Here is an 18417-nt window from a genome sequence, read left to right as displayed (position 1 = left end):
CCCACAAGATAGGAATCGGGGTGGGGAATAAATGTCACAGCTTATTTCTGCCCTTCGATTCTCTTACTATCCCTGTCACTAACAGAATTAACTGGAAGCCAGGTGGCAAAAGAAGAATTCAGGTAGGTCTGTCTTATAAATAAAAAATACCGTATTTGTTAAAGGGCATAGCATAGGGATCAAAAAGCAAAGGGATGATTCAGGTACATATACATTAGGTTGAAACACAAAATTGTCTGTTTTTAAATAGTTTTATTGCATATAACTCATATATCATGTATTTTACTAGTTGGATCATATTGAGAAAAGTTGTGTGATAATCATCACAATCTTAATCATCAGGGGCAGTGAATTATTAATGTGGATCTTCTAGACAGAGACTCTAACTCCCAATGTGGTAGTTTGTCAATTTGAGGATTAAGAGTCAAGGGGTGGAATCTAGTCTGTCAATGGGATCACAGTCAATGAGACCTCTGTGTGGGCATGGCCACCTCCTGAGAATTCTGGAAATTTCTGAATTTCCTCCTGGAAGTCGGGAGACTCTCTCTGCTCACTCCCCGAGAGACACTCTACTAACAAGACACATGGCATTAATCCCTAGGAGCTGTCAAAGCCACATGGACCTACCCCGATGCAACCAGACCTCTGGAGCTGGAGAAGCATGAAGAGACCCCTGTCAGCAATGAGATGCTTACAATGCCACTGGATCCACAAGACTTCCAACCCACTGGCCTATGATCCTCCTGCATTTTGGCATCATTGCATGTATTTTGTTAGTCTGAAGAAGACTTTATAGATTGGTATCAGACATATGGGCTAGTATTGATCTGGACTGGGCCAGGACATTTTCTCAATATTCAATTTTATATAAACCTCTTTTTTATATACATATGTGTCTATAAATTTGTTTCTCTAGTCTATCCAGATGAACACACCCACCAAATGACCTTTCTCTGCATAAGTTTGGTAAAAAAGTAGAACAAGGAACTGATAGGATTCACATGCAATTTCTAACAGGATTCCCTAGAGTGCCATCCTGCTTTGCATAAAATGAGCCCAAGGTGGTTTAACTATGGAAATTTATAAGTGAATACGATATTAAATAATCTACTAAGAAAAAGAAAAGAAAATAGAAGCCAAACTTAACCAATGGTTACCATGGATGAAAGATGAAGAGTTTCTTGCTAAGGGGCATTGAGTTGATGTTCATGGTGCTGTAATAATTTGGAAAAGGATATTAATGATGGTTGTACAACAAAGAGTATAATAAATGGCACTGAATTATACATGTAGAAGTTTTTGAAATGGAATGTTTTGTTGTTTCTATTTTTGCCACAAGTAAAAAATAATAATAACATGAATAATAGTGCGTATAAGGAAGGATGAGATGTTCTAGAATTAAATGTGGTGATGATTGTACAACTCTTCTGTTATGATTGAATTATTGAATTGGGTGACATGTTGATAAAGTGCCAATTAAATGGTTTTAAGAAAAAAAGAAAGAAAAGGAAAGAAATTAAGCAAATAAAATGGGCCCTCTGAGAAGCAAGTAGAGGGATCTCATTACCACAGAGTCAGGAGTGCACATCCTCTGGAGCCGAGCTCTCCGAGCAGTCACCTCCTGGATCCAGATGACAGAATCAACATCAGAGGAGCAACAGCATAACCAAGAGCCGGATCATGGAACAGAGGGATGGATTCCCCAACCCGTGGAGCAAGTTCAGATAAGTGTCCTTGTGCAGCAAGCCAGCTTGTGGAGTGGGGTGATTCTGGGCATTTCATTGGGAAGTGGCACTTGCTGATCCACAGAAGTGCAGCTGGGTGATTTTGGGTTGAGGTTTACTGGAGTGGGATAACACTGGTCACTTAATTTAGGGAGCTGGGTTTGCTACCCATGGATCTCAATGCCTTCGGATTGAGATTTACTGCAGAGCAGTATGTGCTTTGGGTTTGTATTAGCAAACCTGAAACTCTGTAACCTCTCCTGGTAAACAACTACACTGAGCATCTCTCATTGGAATAACAAATAAACCCTTTAACCATGAATTTTATCTGCGTTTCTGTGTGGCTATTAAAATGGATATTAGAATTCAATAGAAATGTAAAATAGAGACTAGTAGTCAAAACATTACAACAGTCAACTTCAAAACATGTTCTCTCTCATACAGTCAACTTCAAAACATGTTCTCTCTCATACTTATCCCTGTGAGCTCCACAACTCCCTGAAACTTCCTCTAGGCAAATACTAATCCAGTTACAAAACAAACAGGAAGCAAACAAGGACAACAAATCTAACAGCAATGATGAAAGAAAACAAAGGAACACTTCGGTCAAAAAGAAAGCAAAAAATATTAAAACCTGAATTAAATTTCGAATGGGGCAAAAGGGAGATTGACTTATAAAATGTTATATTTTAACCTAACTATATCTGCCATAAATGTCTTCACAATGCTGTCCGTTTCTGGTTAGAAGGGAGTCACTACTATAAAGATAAATAAAAGAAGAAGGGGGTTTTCTGCTGTAAAGACTTTACTCTTCTAATCCAGTCTCCCAAACAACAAGGCAGAGATCTTACCTGGTGCCCACGAACCATATATTGCCCCCGTTATATGACATCTTTAAAACCACTTCAACAGAGAGATCTGTCATCCTAGACCTATCATCTCTAAGGTCAATCAATAAGGCAGTTTGTGGTTAAGTGAAGACATAATATCTCCTTCCACAAATAAGTAATATGCTTGTCAATATCTTGCTAACTGATGAATTCATAATCTTCAGGTAATTATTAATGATCTAATGCATAATACGTTTCTCATTAAAGTGTGTTGTTGGTTTTCTAGAATGATCTTTTAGAGTGCTTGTTCTTAGTCTTGAAATCTGAAATGTGGGGTATCTCTTCCATGACTGCTGACAGGACAGAAGCATCGAAGACATCTGTTTGGTCTCTGGGGAGTTCATTCTCCCTGGGTAGAGTTGGCTTTATATATATATATATGTTATTATATATATAACATATTGTTATATATATAATAACATATATGTTATTAATGGATACAAGAGCAAAAGATGTTGACTGGATTGCTGAGCTCTACCATTCGAATATCTGGGTGGACAATCTCATATCACTTTCATATGTTAGGGATCAAGATGATATAACACTTACCAAATTATTTAAACTTTTTTTCAATGTAGACATTCATTTGTGATCAAACTTCAGTTCTGATGCTATCCAACCTGATGCTATTGAGTGAATTCCAATGTGTAACTACTGGATACGGCAGAGTAGAATTTCCCATGAAAGTTTCCAACCCTCTAATCTTTAAAGAATCAGACCGCCCCCTCTTTCTCCCATGGAGGCTGGTGGGTTTGAACCGCTAACCTCTAGTATCTGAATGCTTAACAATGCAACATCAGGGTACCTCATTAGAAAAAAATAGTTGATCATAAGGAAAACAATTCAGTTAAGTCAGTGGGCAATATGGATTTCAACTAGAAGTGATACAGATCAATAATAAGCAGATAAAAGCAAATATCTTGGCGGTATCTGTAGAGAACAAATATTGAGGTATTAAGGTTCAGGAGCAAAACTCAGTGGTATCAAGGCACTAACTTTGTTACAACTGAGGAACACTAGATCCAGTCATGGGAAATATTGCTCCCAAGGTCCAAAAGTAAATGTACTCAAGGTTCCTCAACAGTAAGGCTAAGTGGTGAGTTTCCACCACACTAAGCCTCCTCTTAATGGAGCCCTGGTACCAACGTGGGTTACATGTTGGGCTGCTAACCACAAGGACAGCAGTTCGAAACCACCAGTCACTATTCATGAGAAATATAGGCTTTCTACTCTGTTACGGGTTACAGCCTGGGAAACTCATAGGGGCAGTTCTACCTTGACATATAATGACACTGAATTGGCATCCACTTGATGATAGGAAGTTTGGAAGCCTCAACACATATTCCTTTCAATGGGTGAAAATCCCTCTCAGGGTGTGCAGAGAAGCTGAGTCTCTCAGTGGGGTTTACTGGAGTAAGCATTTAGGGGTTACAGTTTCAGAGATGGAGCAGTGGATAGTACTTGCTAAGGCCAGAGAAGGAAAAGGAAGCATATCTGAAGGTGAACATGTCTGCCTTTGTTGGCAGTTTTTTTTTTTTTTGAGATGTTAAGATTTACAGATTCCCAAGTGTGATTTTCCTTCCTGCCCAGGGAGTTTGCTTCTGATTTCAGCTAGGTATAGGGAAGCAGTTTTCAGCTTTGAGAGCCTTCTTTAGAGACACATGGAACAGATTTGTCAAAGAGGAGAAAAAGAAAAAAGATTTCTCTAGAAGAAGGTGGGAGAAAAGAGGCAAAGTTCTTCTAATGCTAATTTTTAAAATAAAAAATGTACGGATGACCACTTGCTTAAGTGATTCTTTATTTTCCCTGACTTCTCTGAAATGCTTCTTTATTTCTACCCCAAATGTCTATTCTCACATATTTTACTTTGTCTCTGCATGTTTCAACAATTAACATAATTTGCTAAACTTGTGGTTATTTATACAGTTTTAGTATGTGAACCTTTGCAAGGTTGTTCAGTAGACCTATTCACTGAAATCTTCTTTTCTGGGCACTGACTTGGGCTGAACACACAAAATACAAATTGGCTCTTGGGACAGAAATGCCAGGCTGAGGCTGATAAAAGATTTACTGCAGAGTGCTTTAGAATCACTGAGCTTTGTTATGGAATTATTATAGCCTTTCCCACCGGTATGCAATGATTTATAGCCTACCGATAGACAAGCGTGTTTAACTCTGTTCCCATTAATTGATTGAACAATTTACTTTCTGCTTTGTGCTCACACCTGCTCTTGATCAAAGCTGGTTCACATTCTGCTCTTGGCTACTGCATGAAGCCATATTAATGGTTTATTGGTTCCACTGTGCCTATAACACAGCAGAGTTTATGATGTTTAATAAAATGACATGTCTAAATACACCCTTGGCTTTGAATTGTCTTTTTATCAAATTAATATTGTGATGTGAGGTTCCCTAGTACTTCAGAATTGCAAATGTCTGTGATTATCTCCCACACAACACTCTTAATATTCTAACAGTATGTTTGAAAGGGAAAGTACACAAGAGGGAAGGAAATATACCCTCTTGTCAATTGATGATCTCTACATATATATTTAGGGAGCTTGGGGACTACAGTAGGAGTCTCTGGGAAGAAAAAAAACGGAATGATAAACTTTTACTTGTGATGTACATATCCACCTCCTTGAATGATGTGCTGGTAAGAGAGAAAGACGGATATTGCACGCTGAATGAACTGGGGAAGGTGCATACGTCTGTCTGAAACAAGGAAGGCAGGCGTCCCATGGCAGCTGAATTCGCTGAGGTTCTCTCCCTAAAGACACCTAGGGGGCATAGAATAACTTCTTTTAGGATAATCTCAAGAGCAAATTGGAAAGCAAGAGTCTTCATTTATAGAATTTATACTCATTATAACTACATTATTCTGCCTCTAGTAACAGCTCATGTTTATGGAAGTCTTCCTATAAGCCATGTACCATTTTGAGAAAATGGGTTAAGGGCATGGATTCGGAAGCCAGACTAGTCGGGTTAAAAATCACAACTCAACAAATCCGAGGTCTCTTAAATTGGGTGAAATTATATCTAGTCTAGGTTGTTGTGACATTTAATAAGATAACATTAGTAAATATTCCAGCCCTGTACCTGCCATTTAATAAATGTTCTAAAAATGGTAGCAGTTATTGTCATAATGACATTAAGATGTCCTGTGGTGTGGGGGGCTATGGATCAAGCTGCTAACCACAAGGTCAGCAGTTTGGACCCACCATTGGCTCTGCAGGAAAAAGATGAAGCTGTCTGCTCCCATAAAGACTTAAAACTCTTGGAAGCTTCCTGGGACATTTCTACTCTGTCCTGTGGGATTGTTGTGAGTCAGAATCACCTCAGTGGCAGTGAGTTTGGTTTTTACGGAAGAAAGACATAGTATGTGGCACCTGTAGATTTTAAAAGAAAGCTGGAAGGGCGAATCATGTCCAACAAGCATGCTTGCATGGAATATCCAGTAATCCTTTATTCCCCATGACAGAATCCAGTTTGTATCATTTCTAGCATTCATCACACTTTATCATAGTTATTTCTTGTTTATTTGTGTCTGATTCCTCTATCAGCTTTATAGCTCCAGGAGGGCAAGGACCATTTCCATATTATTTATTGTTTTCCCATCATTACCCCCAAACAGTGCCTATTCAATTGCATGTGTTTGAAACCTACTTATTGAATTAAAAACTAAACCATTAAATATATTGGCTATGTAGTTTTTAGTAGAAGAAAAATGATATAAAGATGACATTTCCCATAGATGTTTATAGCATGGTGTTCTGTATGCAGTAGAAAAGTAATGATTTTGTGTTGAAGGGAATTGAGAACATTTTTCTAGGACCCATGAGGAATGTGATTTATTTATAACATGGACTCATGCCATTATGAAATATGTTGCAAATGGTCACAGCAACAGCTTTATTCTTTTTGACTTTCAAGGTAAGAATGGTGATATTGGAGAACTATAACTTTTAGAGGAGTCTTTGAAGCCTTGCTTTGATGGAAGTATTATTTTGGAACTCATGAGTTGTTGTGTTTTGGACCCTGGAAAAAGTTTATATTTTGCATCTCAGTTTATCCATTCATAAATAAGAGACTCGAGGAAGAACTAGTGGAATTCTCCATATTGAAGGTGAAGTGATAAAGCATTCCCCATACATTAGCCTTAGTTGAGGACCCTGCTATGTCTGAGACCACTTTTTACCAAAGCAGTCTGTGAGAATGCTACTTTATCTGACTTAAGTTTTATATCTAGTACAAAGGAAATAATGCTGCATCTTTTTTCCTAGCTTGTTATGAATTTGGTAGATATATGCGATGACATGCTGAAGCTTGTCATCAATTGTCGGCTTCTCTGACTAATTTAACTGAAGCCATAATTTCTAGAATCAAGATCTGTTGATGATGTCAAGTAAAGTTATTGGCCTCCTACTCCTTGTGACATTAATGAAATAATCAATTCATGCTTATGTGAGTAAAAGATGGTTGTAAATTTGCAATCTGAAAGATGAAGAGTTATGTTACTCAGATCTATTCAGCCAACAGTACTTAGAGTATTTATAACAGGACTCAAAAGCAGGAAATCACTTACACGGATGACAAAAGAACTGAGAAGCCAAAAACTGACAGGAAGGCGACTCAGTGGGAAGTAGGGAGGTAAAGAAGCAGGAAATGGCATTATTGGAAAGATTAATAACTGAGATCAGCCGATCCTAGAAAAGTTATAGGCATGATAGATATGTAATACGGACATAGGGAGAATGAAGATGACATAGTTGCCTTTGAAATGCTGTCTGAGAGAAGATAAGTAACCTGGATATTATTTTCTTTCACCCTTCAATCTTCTACCCCGGCCTCCCACTGACTAAATTCAGCTAGAAATAGGTTGAAATAGCAGAGTGGGCCATACAGTCATCAAGGGCCAGCTTCTCTGTACTCTGCAAAACAGGACAAGGGAAGCACAAACAATGGATTAAAGGGCAAACAGACCTGAAACTGGCACAAGTAAATCTCATCAAGTATCTAATAAGGAAGCATCTCAATCATTGAGAAAAATTTAAAATATATATTGCTTTACATAGAACAAAATATAATCCTACATATTATTTTGTTGGATTAAATTTGACACTAGATCTGCTAATGTTGTGTTAGTTGCCTTTGAATCAGGACTGATTCATCATAAGGCAGTTGTCACAGAACGAAACACTGTCCAATCCTGTACCATCTTCCCAGTTGATATCATACCTGCGTCCACTATTGTAGCCACTCCATCAATCCATCTCTCTTTTTCACTGACTTTCTCATTTGCCAAGTAGGATGTTACTTTCCAGGGACTAGTCTTACCAGAAAACTTGTCCAATGTTGTTCTAAAAGCATTCTTGCTGCAATTCTCCTGGAATGTTCTTCTGACAGTCCACAATACTTTCAAATATATAATGGAATGCATAAAAGTTGATGTGCTAGGCCTTAGTGAGTTGAAATGGACTGGTATTGACCATCTAGAATCAGACAATCATATGCTTTACTGTAACAAGAATGACAAATCAAGAGTAACAGAGTCACATTTATCATCAAAAAGAATACTTCAAGATCTACCTTGAAGTACATAGAGTAATTGTAAAAAGAATGGATTTACATTAAACATTTCAGGAGGTAATACGATGAAGAACCCATGATACTGCAGGAAGTCCAATTTGCACTGAAAGCATTAGCAATAAATATGACTCTGAGAATTGATGTGATACCAATTGTAATGTTTCCCAATAAATGATAAATCATGGAAAACACTCACTGTCTATGCCCCCCCCCAAATTGGAAGATAGTTACCTGGTCAACTGACTTGAATTGATCTATTTTGGGGTCCATTCCAAATAATGATGACACAACAGATTTTGGAAACTGTCAAGCAATGCCAAGAATATCAAATAGCTTATCATACTGTGGTGGCTTGTGTGTTACCACGGTACTGGAAGCTATGTTACTGGTATTTCAAATATCAATAGGGTCACCCAGTGTGAACAGGTTTCAGCAGAGCTTCCAAACTAAGAACAGACAACAAAGAAGGAATCTACTGCCTGCTTCCGAGGAAGGAACCACTGAAAACCTTATGCACAGAATCAAAACATTGTCAGCTATTAGAAACCTAATGGATGGAAGCAGGTAATTGTTGAGCTAGTGCGAGAGTCATAGGGAACTCAAAATGTGACTGAGGAGGACCTGCATCCTTTGAGTGGATTCAACCATGGTGACATGGATGGGGTAAAGCCTGGGAGTGAAGTCTTCAGAATCTTCATTTGCACATGGGGTACAACTCAAGGGAAGGATAAACAGCTGCGAGGATATGCTACTGATCAGAATTTGGATCAGTATGGATCTAGGAAAATTGGAAGTTGTCAAAAATGAAATGGAATGAATATAGGTCAATATCTTATGCCTTAGTAATATGAAAAGGACTGGTATTGGCCATTTTGAGTCAGTGAATCATACAGTAATATACAAGGAATGGCACAATCAAGAGGAATGATTTGACGTTCATTTTCCAAAAGGATATTGCAAAGTCAATCTTGAAGTACAATGCCATCTGCGATGGGATTTTATTTATTCATCTTAAAGGAATTCCAATAAATACAACTATTATTCAAATTATTGCACTAAGTACAAAATCTAATGATGCAGAAATTGAAGAATTTTACCAGCATGCTCAGTTGGAAATTGATCAAATGTACAGTCAAGATGCATTGATAATAATTGGTGATTGGAATACAAATGTTGGAAACAAGAAGGAACAGTAGTTGAAAAATATGTTCTTGATGATAGAAATAAAGCTGGAGATTGAATGACAGAATTTTGAAAAACCAATGACTTGTTCATAGGAAATACCTTTTCTCAACAAAACAAAATATACACATGAAATTCCCCAGATGGAAGACACACAAATCAAATCACCTACATCTGTGGGAAGACAAGATGGAGAAGCTCAATATTAGCAGCTCACATCAGGTCAGTGGCTGACTGTGGAATGGACCATCAACTGTTCATATGTTAAGTTCAGGTTAAAGGTGAAGAAAATTAAAACAGGTCTATGAAAAAATTCAAGACTCCAGCTGCAGTAATGAAAGATTCTATGGGAAAATTAGAGAATGATGGAGGAAGCATCAGAAGAAGAGATAATACTCAGAGTCACTGTACCAAATAGAAATAGCAAACATTCCAACATTTCAGAAGATAGCAGATGAGCATGAACTAATGGTCCTGAAGGAAGAAATTTAAGCATCACTGAAAGCATTAGGCAAAAGTCAGGCTCCAAAAAGGTGATGAACCATGGGAACCATTTACTCCTCTAAACCAGGAAATGTGGAAGACAGCAACTTGGTCAACTGACTGGGAGAGATTTATATTTGTGCCCATTCCAAAGAAAGTTGAGCCCCAAACACTGTAATTAGAGAACAATATCTTTGATACCGCATGCAAGTACAATTTTGCTGAAGATAATCCAATAATGGTTATGGCATTCCATTGTCAGGGAGCTGTCATATGTTAAGGCAGGATTCAGAAGATCATGTACAAAAAGGGATATTTTTGCTGATGTCAGATAGCTTTTGGTGCAAAGTAGGGAATGCCAGAAAGATGTTTATTTGTGATTTATTGACTATGCCAAGGCACTAGACTGTGTGGGCCATGACAAGCTATGGATAAACTTTAAAAGAATGGGAATTCCAGAACACTTCTTTGTGCGCATGAGGAGCTTGCCTATGGATCAACAGGCAGTTGTGTAACCAAAACAAGGGAATTCTGCATGGCTTAAAATCAAGAAAGATGTGTGCCAGGGTTGTATTCTTTTTTTTTTTTAGGGTTGTATTCTTTCACCATATTTTTTCATCTGCATGCTGAGCTAGTAATCAGTGAAACTCTAGTATATTAATAAAAATGAGGCATTGGAGTAAGGCTTATTAATTACCTGTGACATGCAAATGGCACACATTTGCTTATGAAAGTGAGGAGCCCTTGAAGCACTTGCTGATGAAGATCAAGGATTGCAGCCTTCAGTATGGGTTACAAACCATATCCAAAATATGTCAGATGAAGTATTGCCATCTTTACCTCTAAGGAGTACTCTGGCCCTACTTCCAAGACAGATCAGTTTTCTCCTTTAGCAGTTCATGGGACTTTCAATATTCTTCTCTAGCACCACATTTCAAATTCCTTGATTCTTCTTCAGTCTTCTTTAGTCAATGACCAACTGTAACATGCATGCAAGGCAATTGAAAATACAATGACTTGCATCAGTTACACCTTAATCTTCAAAGTAATATCCTTGTTTTTCAATACTCTATGGAAGTCTTATGCAGCCTAATGGAATGCATCTTTTGATCTCTTGACAGCTGCTTCCATGAGCATTGATTGTGGATTCAAGCAAGATGAAAACCTCGACAACTTCTCCATTTATCATGTAAGTTACTTGAATAAAAAAATTGGGTTCAAATTATTTGTGATTTTTGTGCCTATATTTATTTGAAATAATTCTCTATTTTTACTTCCTTGTGATGTTATTTGTCAAGATTTAAAATTGAGAATATGAAAGAACTTCGAAAGCTGTGGGGTAAATGAGTAGCTAGGTAATAGACTCCTTCCACAAACTCTCCGAAGTCCACTTCTATGTTAACTTCATATAGAGCAGCAGAATGTTCACTTGTTCTTTTTTCCATTTTCGGAATGAGATTGTACACAAGCCTAAAACCAATTCTACTTCCATGTAGTCCATTGACAATCATAGCGACTCTATCTAGTGTTTCTAAGACTGTAAATATATATGGGAGCAGGCAGCCTCCTATCTAGTGTTTCTAAGACTGTAAATATATATGGGAGCAGGCAGCCTCATATTGTGACTGCTAGCAGGTGGTGGGATTGAATTGCCAACCTGTGTTGGGAGCCCGATGCCTAATACACAGTGCCATCAGGACTTTGAGGATCTATATCAGAATGGTGTAATTTCTTACTTAAGCATTAGGAAAATTTTACCAGGAAGCCATTTGTATTGGTATTATTTATTTTTTGGAAAGTTAAAACAGATAAAGAATTTAATCTCCTTATGAACAGACTGTCAACTTTCAGAGTCACATTTTAAAAGAATTTATTAATTCCATTCGTATTATCAAATGCATTCATGGAAATACATGAATAGTGTCAATGTCAACATAGTATTATTATTTTTTGCTGCCTTCTTGACCCAAAAGGATGTAATTCCTAGTATTGGTAATTATGGTTTTTTCCTCCTATTGCTTCACTAGGTTTTTATAATATCAATTTTATGAACTGTTTAAAGAGTTAGCTTTTGTCTTTTGTGATTTCTAGTATATATTTGTTTTTCATTCTACTGATTTCTCTCCTTAGGTTCATTGTATTTCTTTCTTTTTATAGTTTTCTTAGGTTTGCTTTTGATATTTTCCTCAAGCATCTTGATTCTGTATTATCTTTTCTTTTCCTAGTATATATATTTTAAGGATATAAATCTACCTCATATCACTGCTTTAGCTGCATCTCACAAATTTGGTTTTTTAAAATTTTTCATTGTCATATGTTTTAAAATATTGTCAAATTTCCCTTATAATATTTATTTTGACCTATGGATTTTGAAAAATAATGTGGGTAACTCATATTGATTGGGGTTTTCTGATCACCGTTTTTGTGTTCATAGACATATTATGAAGGAGATCAATCTTCTAAATTGTGTTTATTATACAGCATATAAATATGATAAATTTACTTTGGTAAATATGTCATTATTGAGTGCCATGTTTTTGTAGCTGTTCAATAGAGCACACAAATATTTGCATTAAAGTAGTTCCCTCTTTGAATACATTTTATTTAATATGTACCTCTCTATTTATATGTTGATTTGGGTATTTTTAAAAGAAATTTATTGAAATATATTTCATTTATTTATAGTATTTAATTCATTGTAGCTTAGGATATTCACCCAATTCTATAGACATTACTATAATTAACTTCAGAGTATTTTCATTACCTCAAAAGAAACTTACTAGCTATAACTCTCTGCTCTTCTTCCCAGCTCTCTACCGCCCCCATGGTCAACCACTAGTCAACATACCATCACCAAACATTTTCCTCTTATGGATATATATATATATATATATATATATATATATATATATATATATACATACACACACATATATATATAATTTTATTGGGGGCTCATACAATTCTGATCACAATCCCTACATACATCCATTGTGTCAAGCACATTTGTACATTTGTTGCCATCATCATTCTCAAAACAATTGCCTTCTACTTGAGCCCTTAATGTCGGCTGCTAACTTTCCCTCCTCCCTCCCCACTCCTCCTTCCCTCATGAACCCTTCATAATTCATAAATTATTATTATTTTGTCACATCTTGCACTGTCTGACATCCCTTCCCACCCTTTTCTCTGCTGTCTATCCCCCAGGGAGGAGGCTATACATAGATTCTTGTAATCGGTTCCCCCTTTCTACCCCACATTCCCTCCACCCTCCAGACATCGCAACTGTCACCACTGGTCCTGAAGGGGTCATCTGTCCTGGATTCCTTGTGTTTCCAGTTGCTATCTGTACCAATGTACATCCTCTGGTCTATCCAGATTTGTAAGGTAGAATTGGGAGAATGATAGTGGGGGAGAGGAAGCATTAAAGAAGTAGAGGAAAGTTATATCTTTCATCATTGCTACCTAGTATCCTGACTGGCTCATCTCCTCCCCATAACCCTTCAGTAAGGGGGTGTCCAGTTACCTACCGATGGGCTTTGAGTCTCCACTCTGCACTCACCCACATTTACAATGATATGATTTTTTTTGTTCTTTGATGCTTGCTACCTGATCCCTTCGACAGCTTGTGGGCACACAGGCTGGTGTGCTTCTTCCATGTGGGCTTTGTTTTGTCTGAACTCAATGGCCGCTTGTTTATCTTCAAGCCTTTAAGACCCCAGTCACTATATTTTCTGATAGCCAGGCATCATCAGCTTTCTTCACCACCTTTGCTTATGCACATGTTTGTCTTCAGTGATCATATCAAGAAGGTTAGCACCTACTGATATGATTTTTAATTCTTTGATTTCTGATAACTGGCATAAACGAAAATATTAAAATATATTGTCTTTTGTGCCTAGTTTCTTTCACTTTGAATCATGTTTTCCATGCTCATCCATATTGTACCATGGTTATTCTCTCCAAATTCCAAATTGTTTATCGAATATCACAAAGTATTTTTTAAATGTTACTGATATTTCACTCCCCCGAAAGATTCCCTCAGCAAACCCTTTCCTGCCTCTCTGGTCAGAAATGATAAATGTCCCAGCTGAAAAAAATGACTGGATATGATCAGGCTCCATAGACAAACTCTTACCCTCTGGATTTTCAGTCCACATATCTTTGATGACTTTAGAAGATGTGTTTTTAAAACATTTATCTGACTTTTTAATTTGATTGTTTGTTTTTTCTCTCCCAGAAGTACTGGCCAGATACTACCCTCTACATTGTACTTATTTGCAGAAATTTGAACTGCTTTAATCTTAAAAAGAGTCATTTTTCATTTGTCTGGAACAGGCATCCAGAAGACTCAAATGAGTCTGTATGTCTTTTTTTATGGTTTATGAATGTCATCCATTAATTGATTGATTTATTTAAAAAAATGGTAATAGATGACTTTCCAACAATGACAAGTATTTTGTTGTTATAAATTCCTACACTGGGCTGAAATGAAAAGTGCATTTGCTTTTACTTAAAAAAAAGCCCAAACCCCCAAATATGGATATGTTTTTAAGTAATTGAGTGGAGGCAAGAAAATCTATAATCATAATGTACTTCCGAGGAAATTCTAATGTAATCCATCCACACAAGGAATTTGCAGACCACCGAACGAGGCATAAAATGATTAAAATGTAATGTTCTGAGTCGTTATTTTTATGATGGAATGAGGGAAATTGCATGGACTATAAATGTAGAGGGGAGACTAAATTTTAGCTTCCACTCCTAGTGGGTGGGTAAACATAAAACTCTAAAAGGAGTTTAAAACCACATCCCAACAGTAAAAGTATATAAAAGAAAGAATAGATCATAAGCAAAATGAAGGCCTGAGCTAAAATTTCTTACATTACATATGTCACATTCTTCTACTTTTGACTATTTATCCTAGGGACTGAAAAGTCATATCTAAGAATATACAGCAAGAACTGAAATATCTTCATGATGAGTTAGTCAGGTACCTGAACTAAGATGCAAATATTTTTTAGCAGATCCGAATGTGTGAAACAAAAACAGTATGCAGCATATAGAACAGGGCCTGCCCTGGACTGAAACTCATATACACTAGGATAAGTCAAAGAGCATTGCTACAGTATCGTGTTGTTAGTGTTAGATACTCTCACACTGGTCCAGAGTGCAACAAAACAAAACACTTCTTGGCCCTCTGCCTTCCCCACAACCTTTCCTCTGTTGTAGCCCCGAGGTTAACTCCTCTCATGAGAGTCTTCCTCTTTTTCATTGGCCCTCTACTTTACTGAGCATGATGCTTTTTTCCAGAGTCTGATCCCTCCTGATAAAATGAGCAAAGTACATGAGGCAAATACTTGCCATCTGCATTTCTAAGGAGCATACTCTGGCGGTTCTTATTCTTACCAACACCATAACTCATATGCATCAATTATTAGTTGGTCTTTTTTATTCATTGTTCAGTTTTTGAAAGTATAGGAGACAATGGTAAATATTATGGCTCAATATATCTTAGTTCTCAAAATGACATCTTTGCTTTTTAACTCATATTAGGATTTAATTTGGAGCAAAATATACATACATTAATACATGACTTGTGCCATTTTTATTTTTCATATTAATTTTGCTTGCTGTTGAAACTTATCTGTACTAATAGGAGACCATAGGCAAAGTTTGCTGGACCATTTTCCATTAAATAAAAGGCAGTAGCCCCACCATCCATATTATCTATTTGTATTATATGGTAATTGTACATGATTACCTGAATGAAATAAGTGGCATCCACACTTTCAAAAAACTTGATTGTAAAACAATGGTACAATTCTCTCTATATTGCGCAGTAATTTTAACTATTGCTCATGAAGTATAACAAAAAATTGCTCATGATGCAGGATTCTTTGAAAGAGCAGGATACAAAATTTCATATGCTACATGAATATTGTGATAAGGTGCCAACAAGTCAGTTCTGACCCACAGCACAACAAAGCAAAATGCTAGCTGGTCCGGCGCCATCCTCACCATTGTCCCTGTGCTGGAGCCTATTGTTGCAGCCGCTGTGTCCACCCATCTCCTTTAGGGCCTCTTATCCTTTGCTTCCCCATTTCTTTACCGAAGACTATGTCCTTCTCTAGGCCTGGTCCCACGTACAGAAGATGGAGTCTTGCCATCCTTGCAAGACTCTGGCTGTACTTCTTCCAAGACAGATCAGTTTGTCCTTTTAATGTTCTTTTCCAGCACCACAATTAAAATTCATTGATACATGAATATAAGAATGGGAAATTATCCTATTCATTGGGGGAGATTATGAGACCTTAAAATAATACATCAGTCTGTTAAAAATGATGTTGTTGTGGTGGTGCTTTTTTAAAAGAAAGGAACTATAGATGGTTTTTATATTTTTTCTCTGTATTATTTTATGAGGGTCTTGTTGGCATAGTGATTTATGCTTTGGGCTGCTAACCAAATGGTCAGGAGTTCAAGTTGACCATCTGCTCTCTGTGTGAAAGATTACCTTTTCTGCTGCAACAAAGATTGACAGCCTTGGAAATACACAAGCATGTCTCCTTCATCCTATAGGGTCCCTATGAATCAGAGTCAAGAGGATAGCAGTGTGTTTTTAAATATTATTTTGTTTCAAGATTTTTTAATAGTTATTTTTTCTTTTAAATAGAATACTATATAGTAGTCTTTGGAAGAGATCGATGTCAAAGAAAAAAGCAATCTTTTGGGAGTATGGCTAATAATTGAGTGAATTTTGGGAAATGATACAAAGTATCATTCCACAACCTTAGTATCTCAATAGAAACATCAGGGCCTTGGAATGATCAGGCCGAAAGATTGGAAGGTTGTTGTGCAAAAATGTAGAGATAAGAATTTGCGATTAAATGATGAACCTTTGGGATTTCCATCCCTTTTTTATTAAATATTTTTATTGGGGGTTCTTACATCTCTTATCACAATCCATACATTCATCCACTGTGTCAAGCACATTTGCACACATGCTACCATTATCATTTTCAAAGCATGTTTTTTCTACTTAAGTCCTTGATATCAGCTCCTCATCCCCTCCCCACCGTCCTCCCTCCCTCCTGAACCCTTGATAAATTAGAGATTATTATTTTTCATATCTGAGATCATCCTCTGTCAGCCTTCACCCACTTTTCCATTATTTGTCCCCCTGGGAGGGGGTTATATGTTGAACCTTGTGATCAATTTCCCCTTTCTCTCTCCACATCCCTTAATCCTTTTGGTTTCTCTACTCTCATTGTTGGCCCTGTGGGGTTTATCTAACCTGGATTTCCTGTATTGTGGGCTGTTATCTGTAGCAGTGTGAATGTTTGGTCCAATTTGTAAGGTAGAATTGAGGTCATGATAGTTGGGGGAAGGAAGCACCAAAGAGCAAGAGGAAAGTTGTGTGTTTCATTGTTACTATACTGGAACCTGACTGGCTCATCTCTTCCTTGTGACCCTTCTGTGAGGGGATGTCCAAATGTCTACAGAGAGGCTTTGGGTTTCCACTTCATGCCCCCCACTCCCTAATTCACATTGGGTATAATTTTTCTCTGGGTCTTAGATGCCCATTACCACCAACATCTCATGATCACATAGGCTGGTGTGCTTCTTCCATGTGGGCTTTGTTGCTTTTCAGCTTTGGAATTTAACCAGTAAAGGAACGTAGTAAAGCTGAAATACTGATTTATTTCTTCAGGACTTGGTATCATTTGAAAAGAGATGCCTGGTAGTTTAAATAGTAAAGCTCTTGGATGCTAGCTGAAAGGTTAGTAGTTCAAACTTGTTCTGCAGACAAAGAATTGATGGCCTGCTCCATAAAGATTATAGCCAAGAAAATCCTATGAGGCAATTCTACTTTGTAACATGGGGCTAGCAATGATGAATGGAAATGAACTCAATGGCATCTAACTACAACCACTCACTGAAATTAAAATCAGGTATTGATGTGCATGAAGAACCAAGAGAGCTAAAAATGTTGCAGTGATAAGGGAGTGTGTATTTCAATGCAGGTTTCAAAGATTTAAGTGTTCTGATGGTTACACCTTCAGGTTATGACCAGAGACTGAGTTACTGAAGTGAAGTGCAATGTTAGGGTCATTGGAAATCTGTAAAATTCATTAACTTAATGATTATAACCATGGTTTAATGAGCCCTACAAATTATTTAAATTAATAGGAATCTGAATGGAGTTACAGCATCACAAATATGAGGTGATACTTGAGAATTGGTTCAGTCTTTAATGAGTTTCAGATTGTTTTCTAATAAATTAATATTAATTAATTCATTGAAGATGAAAAAAGAAACTTTTATTATGAAAAGTCTCTTCGAAAAGAAATTGGCAAATTATTTCCAAAAGAAATTCCAAGGTACTTAACAAAGAAGATATGAACATTCCACATCAGAAATCAGCCTTAGTCATTGACTTCTGCACCTGCATTTTTCTACTAATCAAATGAACACGTATTTGCTTATAATTTTTTTCTTAGAAACATTGTGAAATCTTTGACTTCAGAACTGTGCCTTTATATTGTAAA

This window comes from Tenrec ecaudatus, chromosome 8, assembly GCF_050624435.1.
Source record: "Tenrec ecaudatus isolate mTenEca1 chromosome 8, mTenEca1.hap1, whole genome shotgun sequence".
NCBI lineage: Eukaryota > Metazoa > Chordata > Mammalia > Afrosoricida > Tenrecidae > Tenrec > Tenrec ecaudatus.
The sequence above is the reverse complement of the archived record's forward strand: the minus strand, read 5'-3'. Positions refer to the sequence as shown.